The 19,170-nt window shown below is 41.5% G+C and overlaps 1 pseudogene; it reads left to right on the top strand.

Annotated features, from left to right (window-relative positions):
- Positions 1 to 395: 395 nt before the first annotated feature.
- On the top strand, positions 396 to 18,324 carry LOC150014984 (ras-related GTP-binding protein B-like; annotated as a pseudogene).
- The last annotated feature ends 846 nt before the right edge of the window (positions 18,325 to 19,170 follow it).

Below are 19,170 nucleotides of genomic sequence, written 5' to 3'. Positions count from 1 at the left end.
TTAAATTCTGTCTACAGATATAATTTAGGAGATCAACAAGGCAGTACTCAACAAGGGAACAATTTTTGCTTAGTTGTTTTTCATCCCAAGACCCAGTGTGATTATCAAGCAGCAAAAGCAATTTGATATCCAGGAATATTTATTTCACAAACCACTAATTGAGGTAGGGCTGTTTGCTCATTAGCAGTACTCTAATACACAACAGGTCTGGGAGTACTAATATCCTGCCTGTGGCTGTAAATCCACAGACACAAAGAGTTTCTTCGAAGTATATCTAGGAGTGGAAGAGATTAGGCAGACTTGTTAGCTATGAGATCCACTCCATTGTTAATAATACTTTCTTAACAAAGGGTTACTGGGAGCAGGGCCGAGTTTGCCAAACAGTGAATTTGCCGATGTCAGCAACCCGGAAGGTGAGTTGATTTTGACCATATGTAGGAATAGTCAGCTGAGGGACAATAAAGCACTTTGGGGTGGGGCTCTGTGGAAGCTAAACAAGAGCCAACTAGAAAAAAATAAGTAGGCTGGAGAATTAATTACCTGCAAAGGTAGACTAAAGCCAGACAACAGTGCAGTACAGAAAAGCCACACCACTCTCCCCGTTTGCTTTAGACTCCAGTGTTAAAAAAATAAAAATAAAAAAAACCTTAAACTCAGGCTTATCAACATATTTGTTTGTTTCAAATAGAAAAAATAGCTCCTGTAAACTTTGGAGACAGAAAATCAGCTAATTACTTGAAGACACTCAAAGGTTAATTTTACTTTGGCATTCAATAAGTTATTGTTTGGGTAACACTGATAGTTGGAGAAAATGAAATTAGTAGTACATAAAGCCATTAATCCTCTTTTAATTTGTTTTATATATGAATATTTCAGTTAGAGGTTTTTAACCCCATATGTCCATTGGAACAGAGGGTTAATGAACTCTATGAAAATGCTGATAAACTTCTATGTGTGTGTCTGTGTGTGTGCTTGTATGTGCACACATGCTGATGCACACTCTCCTGGGGAGAGAGATCATTAGTTTTTATTTGGTTCTCACCAAATAATTCCTAAGCTACACACTCACTTTGAAAACTATATCTTTGTGTGAATCTGAATCTCGTGCCTTTCATTCCTCAATGCTTCTGCTTGTTCTCTGTCCTCTGCCTGACATACATTTCCTTCTGGTTCAACCAATGAATCCTACCCATTCTTCAGGGGTTGGCATAAGAGCATCTTCTTCATGAAAGCCTTTTTTGCTAACTCCATCTTTAGGTAGAATGAATATTCCCCACTGAGCATCCATAACACTTTATGAAAACTTCTATGATAGCACGTTGTGAACCTCTCTGTCTCCTGGCCAGTACCCTGTCCTACTCATCTGTGGAAGCCAGACTCCTAGTACAGTGCCTGATACACACAGGATGTTCATAAAATAAATGTGTGATGACTGAATGAACAATGGGACTTAAACCCTTCTCCAAAATAATTCAGGTCTTAATATCTTCTAGAGAAATATACCTCATTCATTTCCAGGTACACAACTCCAGATGGGTTAAAGACCCCCAGAAAAGCCAAATCTGGCCAATCACCACGTTCTAAAGCCTACTTCTCAATGAGTGCTCTTAAAAGAATTAAGCTGTTAGCACATTCATTCTTCCAGTCACACAGAGTGTCCCTTCACTCCCAACTAATGCAAGTGGGCATCTTCTTATATAAAATGAGTCTGCCTGAAACATTAGGCTTGTAGGTGGAGATGGGAAAGAATAATATGGGATCATTAGGCAGGCACAAAAAATAGTTCCAGATGTGGCTTTATTAAAAGCAACCACTTCACTGGTAATGGCAGAGAGGACTTTCTGTCTGTAGAGTTAATATATTTCAGGTGTCCAGAAGTCAATACCCAATATTTGCTTGACAAAGACAATGATCATAATAATGTATCTATTTCCCATGTTCTTTTATTGTTAGAGATTTGCATAGGTTGACAAAGGCTTTTAGTCTGCCCTGGCCCTGGCCTCCACCACTCACTTCTACATAGGTCAAGTAGAATGTCATGGAAGAGAAGAAGACAGAGGGTTAAAGCTGGGATGGCCCCAGAAAGCAAAACTACCCCTTGCTAACTCTGGAATCTGGCCCCAGATATTTGTTTGGACTTGACATCCCCAAGAAGGGCATTCCCCTGGGCCTGGGTCTCATTGAGGCCCAGTGCTAAGAGTGGGGATTCGGTGATGAGCAAGACCACCCCTTCACTCAAGGAATTCACAGTCTAGTGGAGAGGAGTGTGCAGAGACAGCAGAAAGAAGTGTCTGGGTGGGGGGTGGGGAGGCAGCCATTATCAAGAAAGACTTCATCGGAGCAGTAACATTTGAACTGATCCAATGGGATTCACCAGGTAGAAGAGGTAGGAGAAGGAACCTGGGTGCAAAAACATGGGGGCATAAGAAAGCATGGTGTGTTTAGGGACTTATAAGCTGCTTGTCGAGGCCAAGGATAAGATGTGAGAAGAAAAGTGAAGAGAAGTGACACAGGAGCACTGAAGGTTCAGGACAAAGTAAACAAACAAAATTAAACAGACTCGTAGATACAGAGAGCAGGCTGGTGGTTGCCAGAGGGAGGTTGGTTGGGGGACTTTGAGTGAAAGAGATGAAGGGATTAAGAAATACAGATTGGCAGTTACAAAATAATCATGGGCATGTAAAGTACAGCACAGGGAATACAGTCAGTAGAATTGTGTTAACTATGTCTGGTGCCATGTGGGTGCTGGAAATATCAGGGAGATCACTTTGTAAAGAATATGGTTGTCTAACCACTATGCTGTATACCTGAAACCAGTACAAAATACTATTAGAAAAAAATAAAACCAATATGTGTATTTTTTTAAAAAGTTTAACAACCAGGTTGTAAAGTTAAATATATTCTATGTTAAGAGTTTGGTTGTTATCCTTGGTGATGGAGAAATGTAGAAAGATTTGAAGTAGAGCAGGGACATTACTCTTTCAGCTTAAGAAAGATTTATGCTGGCGACAGTTTGGAAGATGGACTGGTGGGGAAGAGGCTAGGGAAGAAGAGTAATACCAGAGAGAGGTTTTTAGTTTAATTTAAAGTGTATGTGGTATTTAAAGTAGTCCTAGAGTTGGGGAGAAATGGGAAGAAGACAGCTTGGTTCAAGCTACATCAGGCCACAGTTCTTCCTACACAACTTTCTGATAAGTTAGGTTTAAAGAAGGATATCAAGAAGTTCACTTTTTACCTAGCCTACTTGTCCCATATTTAAGGTTTCCTTTCCACTGTGTCAACTTGGCATGTGAAGGGAAGTCCTCTTATGAAATGATCCAGAGCTCACCTGCTCAACATCAGTACGCTCAAGTAAACAGATGTGAAAGGAAGAATCATAGTACAGAGTTGGTCCTCACCATTCAGAACCCAAAATAATTTTATCTAATTACCTAGGATCAATTAAGCTCAGTCGGGTCTAATTGACTCAAACTATACAAACTCTTTGATGTATAAACAAAGAGGCCAATGGTTTTATTTATGTTGGGAGAACTGAATTATAAAACCTTGCATTCGTATAATGCTCATTTTTATTGAGCAAGCTATATTGAATTCCTATTTTGTGCTAGGCACTGGAGATGCAATGGAGAAAGAAATCCACAGGATGCCTCCCCTCATGGAGTTTATAATCTGCTAAGAGACACAGCAGATAAAAACACATACCAATAAATGTATGATTCTACAGTTTGACAAGTACAGTTGGCTTTTGAACAACACAGGTTTGAACAGTGAGGGTCTACTTATACATAGATTTTTTTCAATAAATACTATAAATGCATGTTCTCTTCCTTATGGTTTTCTTAATAACATGTTTTTCTTTAGCTTATTTCATTGTCAGAATACAGTATATAATACATATAACATATAAAATATGTATTCATCAACTCTTTATATTATCAGTAAGATTTCCAGTCAACAGTAGGCTGTTAGGAGTTCAGTTGTGGAGAATCAAAGGTATACAACACGATTTTTTACTGTGGGGGGCGTCTGTGCCCCTAACCTTCATGCTGTTCAAGGGTCAAGTGCACAGTGAAAAGGGAAACTGGGCACTATGAATGAGAAAAAAAATCTAAACTGGTTTGATGGCAAAAAATAGTAATAAAAGGTTTTCTGGAGAAACACTTGAAATGAGACTTGTCAGATGACTAAGAGTTCATCAGGGGAAAAGCACAAGAGTATGGATAGGGAATTCCAGGTGGATGGGGCAGCATAAGCTAACGCTTAGGAAAGCCCTGGGAGTACCCTAGGAGTTAAGAGAAGGTCCACATTCCTGGAGTGGAATGAGAGTGGTGAGCATGAGATTTGCACTCACCAGTTCATACTCTTGTCTTTTCCAAAGTACTCTCGCCTCTTTTACCTCAATGTATTTTCTGCACTCCTCTGAGGATGTTCACTGTTAGTAACTGTGTTTCACAGGAACGGAAGTTGAGGCCTCCAGTTAGTTTGAAGTGCTTTTGTTGAGGCACCTTATCTAATCATTGATGGGGCCACAATTAATTCCTCAGTTATCGGGAACCATATACTTCTCCTAAGTAGTTCCAAGAACCAGATGCCCTGGTGATCCTGGGTTCTTTACCCAGAATGCACCGGAGTTCCACATCAAGGACCCCGAGGAACTGAATTAGTCATCCAAAGGTTCTTTGATGTGCACAGCATCTGCACAAAGGTAATCAGATAGTCTTCTGGGACATTTCATCCACGCCACAGCAACACCGAATGAACTCTCCGCGCCCTGCTACAAACTCCTCCTCTCTGAAGAAGCCCTGACTGTTTCCTGTTATACAAACTTCCGTCATGTATATCTGCTAAAAATAAAAAATAAAAATAAAAACATTGCCTGATTTTTTCACCATTACTGCTTCAGGAAATTCAATTATAATGTAATTGATTACCTGGACAGAATTTGGATATTTCCCAAATCTCCTCAGGACTGTCTGTCCATCAGCTTCTGCTGATGACTAATCTCTTTCATAGTACATTGATTCATCCTAGGTTCATGCATAGAGGACCTTTACCTGAACTTATTGCAAGTCTAGAAAAAGGTCAACAGGCACTCAGGCTGTTACATAACTGAGCACTCCACAGTTAAGATGCTTACAGGGGCTAGTAACAGTAGACACAATTTAAACAAGAAGTTCAGACATGAACCAGGTCCAAAGCAAATACGGTGGCTCAATGACATCATCATGGACCCAGGGACTTTCCATCTTTTCAATTCACCTTTCTTGGTGTGTCAAGGAAGTTTCTTGTATCAAGATAGCTGTATCAGTTCTTGGCATCATAGTAAACACAATAATAACCAGGAATTCAAGAATGTTTTTAGTCTTTCTCTTTTTATGAACAAGAGAAAATTTTGCTGGAAGCTTGCCACCTCAACCCCAGTAGACTCCCCTTTGGGTCCCATTGGACATGAACAGGTCACATGCCTAAACCTAAACTCATCCCCATCAAAAAATAAATTAAAAAAAAAAAAAGAGACCACTGTGACTGGTCTACTGTCATGATTCATTCCCTGGGCTCACCTTTTTCTAAGCACATAAAAGAGTGAACAGCAAAAGTAAATTTTAAAAAATAAATAAAAATCAAGGCTCTGATAGCAAGTAAGAAGTAGCTTTGGGGTTCGCAAATAGTTATTAATACTCCACACCAAATATTTCCCGTTCTCCTCCTGGGTACAGGTAGAGATGTTCTTACTTACTTGACATTGGGTGAGAGGCCTTGTGACTTGTGTCAGCCAATAAAACACGAGCATTAGTGACTTATATCACATCCAGATAGACGCCTCAAGAATAAGTGTAAGATTCAACATGTTTCCTTTCACAGCCTTGACAACTGTAAAAGCAGAAATGAAGTGTCCAATAATCTGGGTCCCTAAACGATGTTGGTGTACACTAGAGCCCCTCCCCATCCCCAGCATACCCATGAGCAAAAATTACACCTTTGTTGTTTTAACACACAGAGATTCAAGGGGTGTTTGTTGTTGGAGCATTACCTAGCTTTCTCTATCACTGCTCCGGTAGGAACCAACAGTACCTGCCACAAGTATAATAAAAACTAACACCTGTAAAATATTCATAATAGATACCATTTACTGAGTTTCTACTATATAGCAGGCACTGTGCTAGGACTTCCAAGGTAAATGTTAGGGCTGTGTTTTATTTATGAGAAAATGGAGATTCAGATCTTATAAGTGACTGGTGGGAAGTCCGAGCTGAGTCTAGGTCTTTCTGACTTCAAAGAGCTTGCTTTGTACACTTAAGACCTTGCTCTTGAGTAGCTGAGATTCAGAGAAAAAAATGAAGTTGCCGAACTTCACAGAACTAGAAAGACACCAGCACCTCTGTCCTTTCCACTGTTCCTTGCTACCTGTCTGACCACAGTAAGAATTGAGGTATTATGAGTTACAGGAGAGAATCAAGGTATTATGATTTAAAGAAAGTGTGCAGATTTTGGAGCCCAGTGCCTGGGCACATTAAATCCAGCTCTGCATCTCATAGCTGGGGAGCATGGAACAAGTCCCCTAATATTGCTAAACCTCAATTATTCCCTTTGTAGAAATGAGGCGGACCATGGGTCTCGGAAAGTTTTCAGGAGCATCATATATGTAAAACCCTGCAAAGAGCAGGCAAGCAATAATTCACTATTTTTCATTGTAGACTTATTAATTTAAGAAGAAATGCTCAGGAATCCCCCCACCGCAAGCCAATGTGTCAGTGAGTACACACACACACACACACACACACACACACACACACAAATACACACACCACCCTAGCTGAAATGGAAGTGTTTCCCATTAAGATTCAAGGAGGTCTCCCAGGGCCTGCTTCATGGTCACGTAAGGGCTGGCAGGTCCTCTCTGAGGGCTGGAGAGAAGTTTTGTTTCCCCAGCTGCACTCTCAGGGGAATGCTCTGCAGGAACGGCACTGGGAACCTGTTTGGCTTGGCTCAGAAGCCTGTCAGCACATTCAGGAAGTGAAGTCAGAGAGAGGCAGGATTTCAAACAGAGCCAGCTGCACACAAATGCCCGGGCAGTGAAACGCCTGATCCAAGCACAGTGCCTATCAGCCCGGGTTGCCCTGGGTGCTGTGAAAGAAGCCTCTGAAAATGGGTCTGGGCCAGAAAAGGAAGAAGCAGTCGTTCACACCCAAAGACAGTGACTTCCACAGCAAAGCCACAGAAGGGCTATGCAAGGGGCATCTCAGCCAGCCCCCTGCCTTGGGCAAGGAAATGACTAAACCTGGGCTCCCAGAGCTTGCTGAGGGCAGGGGTTAATGCTTATCTTCCTGGAGTTTTGAAATCAAGGTGTGGGAGGGGAGGGGAGGAGAGAAGGAGGAGAATAGCGAAACAAAGGAATGTGTTAGCAGTATTAGAGAGGGTAGAGAAGAAATGGCTGGTGCCTGAGAGGACAGGAAATTCTGAGAAGGACCAATGCTATCACTCTCTAGCCATGTTCCCATGTTCAGGAAAGAGTACTGTGCTGAGACCTGAATTCTCATTCCCAACTCCAACATCTAGCTGTGAGCTGGAGACGTTTAATTTCTTTAAGCCTCAGTTTCATTAGTGAAGAAATGGAGATAACCATACCTATGCGATAGGGCTGATATAAGGATTAAATAAGCTAATATATGTAAAAGAGTTTAGCATAGTGCTGGAAAATTACAAATGTATCAGTTAGAATTCATGGCTGCAAGTGACAGAAAATTCAATTTAGGTAAAATAAAATTTTATTGAAATCTGTAAGTGCAAAACCATCAATGGTGGCAGTTCTACTGGGAGGGGAGGGGAGGATACGAGAGAGTTGTATATGGGGCTCAAATGGTGTCATAAGCCTTTGATTTCTCTCGCTCACTCAGTTTGCTATGGAAAGAGTTAGCATCATCCTCAGTCTCCATGTGAGTGTCCAGCAGCTCCCGCTTTGTCCATAGGAAGAAATAAGATGGCTTCAGCAGTTCCTTACATCTTCCCAGGACAGTGTTTCACTGATCTGATTGGGTCACATATCCATCCCTGAGCCAATCACCACGGCTGAGGGATGGTGTGGGATATAGTGATTGGCTTAGGTATAAGTCAGCTGCCACCTTCTAAAACCAGGGTTTTGGGAGTCCCATCAAACCACATGACCAGAGAAGAGAATGTGGAAGGAGGTGATCTTCAAAGGAAAATAAGGATCCATGAAGGAGTAAATTCTGGAGATCAAAAGAAAGTAAATGGACCAGAGTCCCTCTCTTTTGTGATTATTGTTATTTTTACCAAACTTTACAGGCCAGGATAGAAGGGTATGTTCTACCCTTCAAAAACCAGGTCTGAAGTCATAATTCATTCTTTGATCTCTTCTAATGAATTGGAGCTCCAGGTATAAATGATCAAGAACATACGTCTCTGGATGAAAAATGCCCAGGAGGGTTGTCTTAAACAATATGAAATATGTAAAAAAAAAAAAAAAAAGGCTCTGTAAAAAATAAGTTATCTATTAATATTACCTGCTTTTGGGATATTTATTATAAAAAAAAAAATTGACTCATCTAGGCCAATTAAAACAGAGAGTCAAACTTCTCTAGGCAAGACTTTGAAATGTCTAGAAGCCCACGTACAGACACTCCAGTCTGTGATTTTCTCCACTCATCTACTCATTGAACTGCATCAGTATCAGGATCTGTATCAGTATCTTCACAATTCAATCACTGAAGTAGTAAAGTGGAAAATAGAATGAAATAGACTGTTACAAATGAATTCTGAGCAGGAGAATTCAATGTACAGTGGAATATTCTTACCCCTCCTCCCCAGTACCAAACCAAGATTTTCATACCTATACCTGGGAACCAGGGATGTGAGAAAGATCTCTGAAAATTCCTATAACTGATTATTAGCATAAAAAGTGAATGATAAGTCCAGTGTTGCAAGTATGAAACACGAAGAAAGGTTGATAAATATCTACTATGCAACTTAAGACATTTCTAGAAGGGAAAGGGGCTAGTCAAGGAACTAGTATAAATGACTCACACACATGAACAACAGGGCATGGATTGACTAGGGCCGGAGGGGACAAGGGAAAGCAATGGGGGAAAATGGGACAACGGTAATAGAACAACAATTTAAAAAAGAAAAGAAAAGTACTGGGACTTGCAAGCACACTAGCCCAAAAGAAGGGACTGAAAAACTATGTATTCAAAACAGGCTAACATGAAATGGCTGCAATATTGAACAGATTTAAATTCAGATACAATTATTATATGTTGACCTTCTATAAGTACTCAACATATTTATGGCTTTTTGTTACAGAGAAGAAACTTACTTAACATATTTATGGCTTTCTGTTACATAGAAGAAACTTACTCATTATATTTTGCAAGACCAATTGAAATTTACCTAAGAGACTAGTGACCATTGATTGTAATGTCACTTGCCGAAGGGTATATTGTGTCTCTCTCACTGGATTACAGTAGTCCCTCTCTATATCGTGGTTCACTTATCGGGGCCTCACTGTATTGCGGGATTTTTAAAAATATTATATTTAATTATTTATCATGGATTTTTCCCTATATCGAGGGATTTTGCAGTACTGTATACGTATGTCGTTAAAGTTACGTAGGTTTAAGAGTGTAGAATATGTTTAAGAACATGAGTAGTGTTTATAAAAGTGTGGAAAAGGGTAATAAGGAAGTGGGAAAGGTTAATAAGGGGCTGGGAATGGTTTATAAGTGTGTGGGAAGGGTTTATAAAGCCTTAAAATATATATAAATACTAAAATAAATGTAAGGTTCCTAGTTGGCGGATTTACACCTATCACGAGGGTGGGGGGGTCTAAAATGTAATACCCACGATAAGTGAGGGAATACTGTATACTGTCTTCAAGAACAAGAACAACAATGACAAAAAAAGACATTTATAGGAAATAATATGGTGACCAATTCTTGGCATAAATAGTAAGATGGGATTGATTGATTATGACTCTCAGAAGGCAATGTTACTCTCTTCAATCACCCCATGTTTATTGAATGCCTCCTCTGTGTCAGGCACCTCCTTAAGCACAGGCAGTGAGAAGCTACCCAAAACATTTGAACCTACTATCAAAAGTAGTGGCATTCAATATATTAATTGCCATGATGGAGGTAAATACAATGTAGCCCACATAAGAAAATTTAGCAATGGCTTCACTAAGGAGCTGATTTGGAATTGTATCTTAAAAAGGTTGAGTGGAAGTTTGACAGAAAAATGCATGATAGAGTTCCAGGGAGAAAGGACATTAGGGACTAAGGCAAGTAAGACTCAGAGTCCATCAGTCAATCATCGTGGGCAAAATGAATGGAGATCCTGCCCACTTATTGTCAAGTAAGGAAAAGAGACATTAAACAGATAAACAGATTGCTGCAATTACTTTTCCAGCCCAACACTTTGCAAAGTGCTGCAAAGAAGATGTACAAGCAGTATCACTATCAGATACTGCAAAGGCCCTACCAGAGCAGTCAGTGGGGGGAAGGGGAGCAGGGAGGGTTTTGATTCAATCTGATCATTAGAAAAGGCCTCCCCAAGGCAGTGTGATTTTTAAACTGAGACCGAAGAAATTATCAGGGCATATGGAAGTGTCAGGCAACTATCACAGGCCTGAGACTCAGAGCAATTACAAAAAATGGCTAAGACCCCATGACTAACAGGGCAGGGGCTGAATTTAGCTCTAAAGTTGGGCTCCTGATTGTTCATCAACCCACCTCTGAAGAAAACCAAAAGCATTAGAAATCCTGTAAAGTTCCAATGTCTCAGCAATATCACCCTCCCCACATGGTACTCTGACACGTAGTAGGTCTAAAACGAATGCCAGTTCCATTTCCTTGATGTGGAAGGTGAACTGATAACTCCAGGGACCTTTTCTCTCCCATCCCTATCTAGGTTTTATGTCCCTGCTGTTTTGAATTCCATTTCAAATGAAAAACAATAACTAAAAACCACTCTTAGCCAAGTCATTTGGATTTAAAACAGACCAGCAGAAACCTGGAAGGAGTCAGGATTCTCCCTAATATATCAAAGATTGCAGCCAGCACCGATCTGAGAGGCTTTGCTCCGTTTTGTAAAGAGAACAGGCAGTATTTTGAAAATGGATGAGTAAGTTTCACTGTTGCGACTTGTTTCAAGGTCTGGAGGCCAGGCTTGGTTTTGATCTGACAGGCCTAGGTCTCCAAACGAGGGTTATTCTCTTGCAAAGACTCAGAGAGGCTTCATGCTCTCCAGGCATAGACCTGGAACAGTGTCTCTTTGAAGACTTCCTCCGTAGGTCTTAAGTGGGATTTGGTGCCCATTGTGGAACCACAGTAATGAGTTCAAAACTAATGTTTTTCATTATGCTAGCAACTCAGTAAGCCCCTCTGTTTGCTCAGGTGTGGGGCTGTATGCCCCATGCCCTGATCTCTCTATAATAACAAAATAAATATTTGTAGAAGGAAGAAAGAATTGAAGATGAAGGAATGTCTCAACTGGTCCGGTAAGAAAAGTGAGAGAAAGGAGATGTTGGTCTTTTTAAAGTAAGATAGTATATTTGCTACCTACTTTCTTTACTAATTGGTCACCTGCTAGTCCATGGAGAAGAAAACAATCTGCTAATGAAGTGGCAGGATTCATCCAGTTAATTACTGAATAAATACATAACTCCTCTCCAGGGGGCTCATTCATACTTGAACATGACCACTAGGTGGCGCCAGAGCGCAGCCGCGGTGCTCCCTGCTTCTGGGGTGAAAGATTAGAAGGAGACCAGCCAACAAATTCAGCTGGGACAGAAGTATGGGCGTCGTCCGCCTACAGAGGGACCAAGTATAAACACATTTTTTTTTTTAACAGAATAGGGAAGCATGTGCGCTAAAAATGTTCTTGCTCCACCAGCCAGAGGCCAGGAAGCGAGGGCCAGATGCTGTTTACAGGACAGCTCTGATTTCAGAATGAAGAATAAGGCTCAGCAGGTAGGGAGGCCTTGGGAACCAGCACCGAATTTCCAAGAAGCCCACGCTGAGACCGAGCTGCCCAGGACTTGGCTCAGAAAATTCATTGGATAAAACCATGGAGGCTTATGTTGTCAGAATAAATCCATCTGCCTTACTAGAGGGACCAACTTGGTATACCGGGGAAATTCTGTAGTTCCAGAGTTGGACAGAACTGAGTTAAAATCCTACATGTGTGGCCCTGAGCAAGCCTCTTTCCTTCACTGGGCAACAGTTTACTCATCCCTGGAATCAATGTAATTGTTGTAAATGAGGGAAGAATAGTTGATTGATTCAAAATGCTTAGTACAATATTCATTATTCAGCAGTCTCTGAAAAACTTCCAAACATGGCACTAAACCTCATGCATGTGAGAATGGGGACCACTTTAGATGGAAAAAAAAAAAAAAGCTTTTCATTTGTGGCACACTGTGATAAACACTGATTCTCTATTGGTCCATCACACTATTTTGCATTTTATTTATTTATACAGGTTATTAGATATGGTACCCCTTCAAAGTAAGGATCATGTTGTAAAATTCTTTTTGCATTCCCAGAACCTATCAGGGTCCCTAGAAAACATAACATCTGTTGAATACATGAGTTTTTCTTATGAGCAAGTTGTTCCAACTCACCAAGCTGAATGATTCACATACAATATTATGGCCACATTTCACTTTATTTCTTCACTGTGCTTAAGGGGAAAAAAATTACTACAAACTTGGTGATAAAAATTAATTCTGAGGTTTTTTTGTTGTTGTTTTAGCCAAAGACCAAATAGGAGCCAGATGCTGATCAGCCATTTTTAGTACTGTATTGGCCAACTCAACCAGCCAAGTCTTAGAATAAATTCCAGGACGGAATTACAATATTAGACATAATTCTAAGATTTTAGTGTCATACCAAAGACTTGGGCATGTGGCATGTTAGTATATTCAGACCAAAGAGAGAGATGCAGAGAGAAAGGAGAAAGAACCTGGGTGAAAGCAAATGACAGGGAGCCAACAGAGGCAGAGATGCCAATGGTGGCCAATACTAAGAAGGAGATGGAGACCATGGAGCTTAGCTACCATGAGTCAGATAGGCCTAGTCACTAAGTAGCCTCTTTGATGAAAGCAAGTTACTTACTGAAAGACTCGATTTCTTCATTTATAAAATGGGTGTATTAGTCAGGATAGGTTAACCTATGCTGTGGTAACAAACTCTGAAATCTCAGTGGCTCAGCAAAACAAAAGTTAATTTCTCCGTCACCCAAAGTCTCACCCAAAGGCAGGTTAGTAATTCAAAGATCCCATTTTCTTTTATCTTGCGACACTAACATCTCGTCATGCGGCTTCCAATGTCACTGCAGCAGGGAAGAGAGAGCTGGAAAAGACACATTGCAGAAGTGACACATGTCATTTCTGCTCACGGCCCCTTGGTCAAAATTAGATACACAGCCCCAACCCAACTGCAAGGGAAACTGAGAAATGTGAAGAAGCATAGAGATATTTGGGGCCTATGTGTATGTCTGCCCCAAGGGGTGAAAATTAAAACAATGAAATCAATCAGGATTAAGTTCTGTTGCATAAAATTAAACAGCCAAATAACAGGGGCCTCTGTTGTAAAAGAAGTCTGAGGAGAGGTGATGTGGCAGCTCTGCAGTCATCGAGAGCTTAAAACTCATTCTATGACTCTCCCCCAGCATTACTTGCATATGGCTTTCATAAAGTCACTTCATGATTACAAGGTGACCTCCAGATGTCATGCCCACCTTCCCGCCAAGATGAAGGAGGGCAATATCAGAAAAATAAAAAGCACTGCTATCAGCTTTAAAGAGCTTTCTCAGAAGCAACTCCATTTGAATTTCTTTGGTCACTTTCAGTTGCAAGGAAGTCTGGGAAATGTAGTCTTTAACATTTGGGATAGGAAAGCAACTAGCACTCTATTCCAAAATAATAATACATAATTTATGGGGCTGTGGTGAGCACTTTACAAAAGTAAAAGAGCTTTGCCCAGGACCTGACCATTGTCTGTGTCCAGGAAATGTTCAATCTTGTCATTAGTGTTTTTAGTAACCAGGCCATCATTTAGAAAGCCTGATCTTGTGGCAGCACCTCAGGGACCTGTCAAGAAAACGGAGCAAGTCTCTGGTCTTTATGAGGAGGACCTGGTAGAGTAAAGCAGGGTATGAGAGCCCCAGGCCCTGCATTACGGATTAGAACAAGGGAAACAGCATCAAGAGGAGGGAAAAAGGCAGAATGTCCCTCCGGTGCATTGGGCCAAGCCATGAGGGAGCTAGGGGGACAGGAGTGAAGAAGCCAAATGTGGTAGCTACAGGTTTTTCGGGGTTGACTCTGATTAAAAGATGTAATTAACAGAGAGAAGAACTTAAAGGGGAAAAATGTGGAAAAACAGAAAGCATGCCAGTGGCTACTTTGGTTGACACTTCGAATCCCGCCTGTGCACCCTCAACTCCACATATGCACTTTCGTGCTCACTGACCTCTCTTTCCCTCTCTGTGAGGTTACCACACTCCTTTGCTTGGTTTCTGCCACCACAGATTTCAGCCCTTCTTAATGCTACTGCTTTTTTATTTCTTCCTTTAGCCTATGTTTACTGAGTACTTACCATGGCCAAACATAGCTTTGAGTACTAGGGATACAAATTGTTCACAAATTGTTTTGTGAAATCCACATGGCATGTTTACCTCTACCCTTCTTGGAATGGTGCCTTTTAGGCAATTCCTCAGCCTGACCCTTGGGACTTCCTCTGTGGCATCCTGTGTACAACTCACTCGCCACCTTCTTGCTTTGAGTCTTTAGAACAAAACCAGGCCTATTAGTCACTAAAACCTCGATATGAGAGGAATGACTTAATTCTAAGTTCCACCCAATTTAGTGTTGGCTCAGAAACAGGGGAGATGCTGGAGAAGAAACAGCTAGAGTTAATAAGGTAGGAAACCAACCTGTAAAATTCCAAATCTTTAGGAAGAAAAATAAATACCTACTTGGGTCCATTAGAGTTGTAGGTTGCCGGTAACAGAAATGGATTCTAACTTAAAGAGTTTTTATGGAAGAATATGGGACATCATGAACAAGATTTAAAGGGCAAGCTAAAGAGTCACCCTTCAGAAGAACAGAGTCCAGAACAACTGAAGAACTTTGTCTGAAATTCATGCCTCTGTGGATTTGTCAAGACACAAATCCTGGGAGAGAGGGAAGATATTACCCTGGCTTGAGAAATGTTTCTAGCATTCCACATGCACAGTTCGATTGACAACTTCTTCCACATCTATAATCAATAGGACCTAATAGTTCCCCAAAGAAAGACTGGCATGTGACTACCAGAATGTGTACTGGATGTCAGGCAGGCAAAACCACAGATGTCTACCTCCCCACTCTGGATAATTCTCCCATTCCCAAAGCTGTGGCATTAAGAACATTTCAGGAGGATTTATAGGAATGTTTTCTCCTGGAAGCATTTTCAATTGTGGGGAGTAAGACTGTGACTCACATATCATTAACATAGCACTTAAGTTGGGAATTTAGAATGGGATTGATAGAAATAACAATTGCAGGTGATTCAACAGTCAAAAAAAAAAAAAAAAAAAAACCAGAAGATTTTATTTTTGTATTATTTGGGTTTTTTTTTAGTCTGATCTATTTTTGTAATTATAATTTGATTAATTAAAAATATTAGTGACACACGGTCTGGATACCTTCCTTTCCCTGCCACCACAAACCTGAGATGTTGCCATTTTGGATCATGAGACCTAAACCTCGGGAATGGCAGAACAATGTGCTAGAAGAAACCTAGGTTCTGCCAACTTTATGGAGTAGAGATGTTATCTTCACCCTGGCCCATATTGCTTTAGATTTTCATGTAATAGAGAAACGAACTCCTCTCTGTTAAAGTCACTCTTGTTCGGGGTTTTTCTATTATAGCCACTCCAATTCCAGCTGATTCTCTGAGGTTATACCACCAATAAGTGACGCAGCCCTGATTTTAACTCAGTTCCAGAGCCTGGACTAGTGTGAGTCAAGAGAAGCATTCAGGGTGCAAAATGTAAGGAAGCACCCACTCTGAGGGTTGTGCAAGTGTTGACCCTGCACTTGTATGATCCTGAGAGTGAGTCCCTCCTTCAATTTTGCGCCAGGAGCACTTCTCTTGTCTTACCCTGTGCAGCTCCATCACTTCCAGAGCCCCGCTCCTTCACATCACACTGACAGGACAAGACTTAAGATTGACTCAACCAATTGCTACATCACCCTCCGAGAAAATAGCTGGTTTTAGTCAGAGATTTAAGAAATACCTGCTTTGATATTAACTATGAGTTGTAAGATTGAAAATTTTTCTGAAGTCTCCATTTCATAGCACCCCTGCTATTTTCGAACGCTAGCAGTTACCATCAGCTGGCATCGGGGGGTGGGGGGGAATAGCCCTTCTGAAATACCTCGCCCCCCATCCGCTTTCCAGGCAGGCAGTCGTGTTATATATCGTTTCTCCGGATGAATTCTTTGTAGCAGGGGTACAGCTTCCACTTATCCACGAGAAACTGTTCAAAACAGTCCTTTCTACTCTGCATAAAACCTCAGGAGTAACAATAGACATTCTAAATAAGACTGCTATTTGTCAGCCTCTCAAAATCAGGGAACAAAGAAAAGTAACTATGTGCCACCAAAAATCATTTTGAAAGAAAAACCAAACCCTCCCTGTGCCTGTGATAGCATATTTTTTGTTGCCGCTGTTGTTATTGTTTCTGGGATGGTTTTGTTTTTGTTTTGGAGCTTCCACCTTTTTCAAAACTGGCTTTTTTATTATTTCCGGCAGAAGCCTTTCCAGTTCCTTTTGCTTCTGGTTTCAGTATTATTTTCATATGACACTTCCTGAAAACCATTCAGAGTCATTATGGAGAAGCCAGGGGGTGGGGAGAGGGCTGGTTTAATCACCATTTGCATCTTGGGGATCAGAAACCCCCACATCAGTGTTAGGGGAAATGTAGTCATTTCTCAATATTGTATTGACTGACAGGCTGAATTTTTGCAGAAAGACCTTCCAAATAAAAACTTTTTTGTTTGTTTTTTACAAATCCCTAACAAACTATCAGGAGGAGACAGAAGCTGCAGAAGGCAACAGAAGTGGGGAACGGGGTTTGAATCACGTCTTGTGAAAAGATGTTGTCCCCGAGACCTCACATTAGTTATCACAGCTCCCTTCAAGTGAATGGTTTAATCTCCATTTTACAGGTGGAGAAAATGAAACTCAGAGAGATTAAGTGGCTCACCCAAGATCACGCAGCCAAGAAATGGCAAGTGGGGACTCAAATTGAGGTTGACCCAGTCCAATATCGGTGCTCTTTCAGGGGTACCTCACTGCTTGTTAAAGATCATTCTATTTTTTTGTTAGAGGGAAGCCTGCTTCCCCTCAGGCTGATGCTGCTTGGAATGGAGTGCTCTGCTTGAGAAAGATGGCTCACTCAGCACAGGGATCCTGTTAGCTCTTCCTTAAGTTCTCTCCTTAGACCCACCAACCCCAGAATCTCCTCACGTGTCTCTAGTCCACTCTGCTCTCCCCCTGTCAGCACCCAGGACAGGACAACTTCATGGAAAATTATTTCACTAGCCAACGAGACAACATCTTCTGAAATGTGGAGATTCTGATTTATGTCTTTGATGTGGAGAGCCGCGAACTGGAAAAAGACATGCACTATTATCAATCATGCCTGGAAGCCATTCTGCAGAATTCTCCAGATGTCAAAATCTTTTGCTTGGTGCACAAAATGGATCTGGTACAGGAGGATCATCGGGACCTGTTTTTCAAAGAGTGAGAAGGAGATCTGAGGCACTTGTCTCACCCATTGAAATGTCCTTATTTCCAAACATCTATCTGGGATGAAACTCTCTATAAGGCCTGGTCCAGCATTGTTTATCAGCTAATTCCCAATGTTTGGTAGCCGGAAATGAACCTAAGGAATTTTGCTGAAATTACTGAGGCTGATGTAGTGCTTCTGTTTGAGAGAGCTCCTTTTCTGGTGATTTCTCGCTATCAACGTAAAGAGCAGCATCAGGCCCACACATTTGAGAAAATCAGCAACATTATTAAGCAGTTTAAGCTGAGCTGCAGCAAGCTGCCTGCCTCTTTCCAAAGCGTGGAAGTTCAGAACTCTAACTTTGCTGCTTTCATTGATATCTTTACATCCAACACTTACATGAAGGTTGTGATGTCTGATCCATCCATTCCTTCTGCGCCTGCTCTGCTCAACATCCGCAATGCCAGGAAATGCTTTGAGAAGCTGGAAAGAGTAGATGGACCAAAGCCGTGTCTTCTCAGGTGCTAAACGTTGCCAAAAGTTGTTTCAGAAAAAAGTTGAATGTCGTACTTGTGTATGCAGGCTCTGAAATGTTGTGATGCTTACCACTTCTGCATTTCTTCCCTATAGTCCCCAGTCTTGTCATTTAACCTTGAATGCTGTTTACTCAAATAGCCAGTGAGAAATTAGATGAGCTGTCCATAAAGTTGGCGTGATGTAAAAGTAGGTGATATGTGTAAGTGTTCTGATAATAAGTTCTAATAGTGTGGTTGTTACAGAAACAGGGGAGTCCAAAAACAAACCCCAGAACTTGTGGCTGGGAGATAGGGAAAAGGAAGCAGCTTTCAGGATGCCTTTGCATGTCTGGGGCTAGTGGCTGGAAACTTTGTTGCACAAAGATCCACTTTGAAACTTCCAAGGCTCAGGAAGATGGGAGGGGTCTTGGACTGTGGGATGGTACGGAAGGAGCCTACAGAGCCTGCATAGGGTTCTGTGAATGGTCGGAACTGCTTGCAACACCCACTGCGTCAGAGGAGGCAGTCAGGGATATATAAGCAGCTGAAGACATTTTAGCTGGCGTGCTCCCTCCATGTGGCTTGGAGGAGGGGGTCTCTAGGCTGCTTTAAGAAGAGGCTCTCACTATACGGTTTGCAGGAAGAAGGCAGTTTACAAGGAAGCTGAGAATCCAGGTGGTTCTGCCTTGAGAGCTGGAGGGCACCACAGCACAGAAAGGACCTCCCCAATCAGAACTGAGTGATTGGCAGCTACTGGTAAAGATGAACTGTGCCTAGGAAGTAGGGAAACGGTGTTTCTGACCTTCCTAAGACTGGCCAGGTCGGGGTGGGGGTGGGGGGGCGAGGCAGAACTTTGTGC

This window comes from Furipterus horrens, unplaced genomic scaffold (genome assembly GCF_987537825.1).
Source record: "Furipterus horrens unplaced genomic scaffold, mFurHor1.1.pri manual_scaffold_3, whole genome shotgun sequence".
Taxonomy (NCBI): Eukaryota; Metazoa; Chordata; class Mammalia; order Chiroptera; family Furipteridae; genus Furipterus; species Furipterus horrens.
This window is presented reverse-complemented; position numbering and strand designations above follow the sequence as displayed.